The following is a 3,457-nucleotide window of genomic DNA, read 5'->3' as shown; positions in this document are numbered from 1 at the left end:
ATATGGAAAATTTAAACCACTAATGTTGACATAAAATTTTAATCATTTATTTTGCCTGTATTGTTTGGTCATCAAATATTTGGTGCTGCTTTTCAACATTATAAGACTAGTTACTTATGAGAAATTAAACACTGAATGTTGATATGAATCATCCTTTTCAGGTGGTCAGCGATGGTATACTGTTGTCAAGGCTTTGTTGAAAAAGGAAGTCTCGTTTCTTCTCTGCTCTTCGAGCTGGCTGTGTGGAATGGTTTAGCCCAGTGTACCCAAGTCACATCATTCCCATAGCAGGAGATACTCGCACTCAGCATGTGTGCATGAATCCTCCATGTATGTTTTTGGTGGATGTACATCAACGAATACTACCTTCAATGACTTATGGCGGTTTGATTTGGGGGTTACATGAATGGACTCGTCTGTTGACAACTGGCACATATCCTTCTCCAAAGGCCTATGCTTCTATGGTAACATGGAACAATTGTCTAGTGTTATTTGGTGGTTGGACACACCCATCCCTCTACCCACTACACCAGCAGTGGGTCTTGTTTAGTGAACTTCATGTTTATGATATTTTGGGTAATCGTTGGACCCAGCTGTACTATCCTGGATCACCACCCCCAAACAGCTGGTCACTCTGCATCTGTACATGGAAGTGTGATGGTTGTGTTTGGGGCTTGCAGAAACAAGAGGGAACATCTGCAAGTACTAATGATGTATTTTGCTTGGACCTTGTAAGACAATGTTGGTTTAAACCAGTTGTATCTGATCCCATGCCAAAGCCTAGTTTACGGTCATTCGCAAATTAAGTTAAATGAAAAGCACATTCTCATATTAGCAGGATGTGAGGTTCTAATAAATTGTATAATGATATTTGGCTTCTAACATTACCAGACAATATATATGATCCAAGTGCTAAGTGGCAGTGGGAACAAATTTCATTAGAGGAGTCAGAGTTTATGCCTTCACAGATGTGGTACAATCCTGCTTGTAAAGTTGGGAATAGCATAGTTGTATTATCAACCTGTGGTTCAAACAGCAAAACTCTGCAGGTGGCAATATGTCCCAACTTCTAGTACCAGGTTCAGTAAGGAGACAACCTGCCAATGTTTGGGTTCCTCCAGCACAGCAGCCAGAAGTCCAGCCACATGAGCATCCTCCTCCAGATCGTCATCAGTTGGAACCAAATGTGAATGGTCAGCGTGGTTTTTCTTAGGCCTGGTTTAAGGGCTGTAGACCAGGCGGAATCAAGCAGTGATGAGAGTGATGATTTAATCCACAAGGGGCTCCAGGTGGGCCAGGAGTACCAGGAAGAGGAAGGCCACGACCATCAATCAGACCCAATGCATCCAGTGACAGAGAACGCCGTCTTCAAGTCTTTTTCAAGGATGAAGGAAAGACTTCGTGAATTGTCGAGGCACCAGCAAGGGGAACAAAGTGCAGCAGCACCTGTGAAACCAGCTCCTGCTAGAAGTACAGTAATTCCTCATATGTTGGACATAGGTCATGTTATAACTACCAAGAGAGCAAAATGGTGGCCAGTCAATCAAGGTGGAATCCTCTCAACAAGCTCAGGCACACCACCTCAGCCATCTCTCCTGTATTCTCTAGTTCTTGGTCGAGGTCACCTTGTTTTGTTTGGTGGCATTCCACATGACCCACTGGAGGACAGGGACAGGAGACAGTTTCCAACTCTGTAATATTTGTGTCTGCTCCTTCCAGTTCTTTTATTACTGCATAATTAGCTTCGTCTAAATGCTAAGTTCAATTTCTTTGCTCTCTCAGATGTTTGAAGCAGTTTGCTGCTTTATGATGGATTTCAAATATATCTAAAAAAGAGAGAGATAAACTTCTGTTGGGTACTCTTGAGACCCTATATCTTTACCATATTGACTGGCCTATAAGATACATTTTTTTTTGAAAAAGGAAATACATACCTTCACCTACAATGCCTGTTTAGTGGATTAAAGACCAAGTAACAAAATTGATCATTACACTAATTTCAGGTTACATCAAATCATTTTCCATAAATTTATAGTGAAATGAAGTCTTGTTTTCTGTAAAATCCTGTTGAACAACAGATGTGTCTTGCAGCCTGGCAAATTTGGTATGCTAATTCAAATTCATATATTTTATAAACAGATTAGAAAAAAAAACATTCCTGTATGTTATTAAAAGATAAATAGTATTTTAATGCATTATTTGATTTAAAGTAATTAGCACAAGTATTTGCTACTTTAAGTACTAAATACCCCAGTGTAGATTACAGCAATATGCATCTTCACATCATGTTTTTTTATTTACAAAAAAATGTGGATCATAATTTAATATTGAGCCAAAGTTTACTTTTCTTTCATTTTTACTACCAAAATTTTATCCCATATTTTCCTTTGTTTACCATGAAATACCATGATATGCATTCTGAGATTTAAATTTGAATTCTCTTTTCTGTTAGATGTAGCATGGACGCTACTAACTTTTTCTTTCTGTTTTAACTCTAAAGGAAAACTGTTCTCATTTAAATAAGAAAAAAGGTATTTCATTAATTATTCAGTTAATATAAAGGTGTAAGTGAAATTGACTTGTCCAGTTACAATCTCTGTTGCTCTTATATGAAATAAAGAATATTGGACAGGAGTTTGTTGGAATGTTACTGGAGTAGCACGTTGGTTTTAAGTTATGCTTCATGTCTGATATATCATGATTCCTGGTAAGGAACTGAAGAAAAGGGCCTTTTCTCCTTAAGAGTAGCAACTTTTAACATTACAGACAAGAGAAATACTTCTGTTCTTCTGATCGCATGCACATTTCAAATGATGGTCACATATTCAGCATCAGATAAGACTACTAATTTTTGTTCTTTTGTGCGCAGACATACATTTCAGATGGTCACATATTTCAGCATTAGCTTTGGTTTGTTACATATATGCAATATACATTCAGAGCAGCTTTGCCCCATTCTGTGATTAATTTCTGGAATGTTTTTTTGATCATGTTTTTAGAATTTCACAGTAATTTATTGAACAGATGATATCAGGGAAAAGATTGCACATAGAATTGTGTTTTGGTTGTATAATTGCATGGATAATTAATATGCTATCAGTTTTATTGTTTTGAGAGCTTGATAGACAGAGACAAAATATTTTTGATGTTTGAGCCCTTTGTAATCTTTATTCTAAACTGGTATTGATGAAATGTTTAGTTTAATCATAATACTTTATTTTCTTACATCACTTTTTTCAGTGATCTCTTGTAAAACCATTTTTATGTATATGCTTTTCATCATTGCAGGTTCCCCCTCTCAAGGATTGAATATTATTTGTTCAAAATTTAATTTAAACAGTATGATTAAATATAAATGTTTTGTATATTTTTATTATCTTTAGGAGAGTAGAAAAAAAAATATAAATTTAATAAATTTGTTAAAGTGCCAAAAGCATTGGTTATTTACTGCTTAATC

At 36.2% G+C, this 3,457-nt stretch overlaps 1 pseudogene; it reads left to right on the top strand.

Annotated features, from left to right (window-relative positions):
- LOC119592368 overlaps positions 1 to 1,849 on the top strand; it is a 6,401-nt pseudogene extending 4,552 nt beyond the window's left edge.
- Positions 1,850 to 3,457: the final 1,608 nt, after the last annotated feature.

The sequence above is a fragment of the Penaeus monodon genome, chromosome 30, assembly GCF_015228065.2.
Source record: "Penaeus monodon isolate SGIC_2016 chromosome 30, NSTDA_Pmon_1, whole genome shotgun sequence".
Lineage (NCBI taxonomy): Eukaryota > Metazoa > Arthropoda > Malacostraca > Decapoda > Penaeidae > Penaeus > Penaeus monodon.
The sequence above is the reverse complement of the archived record's forward strand: the minus strand, read 5'-3'. Positions and strand labels throughout refer to the sequence as shown.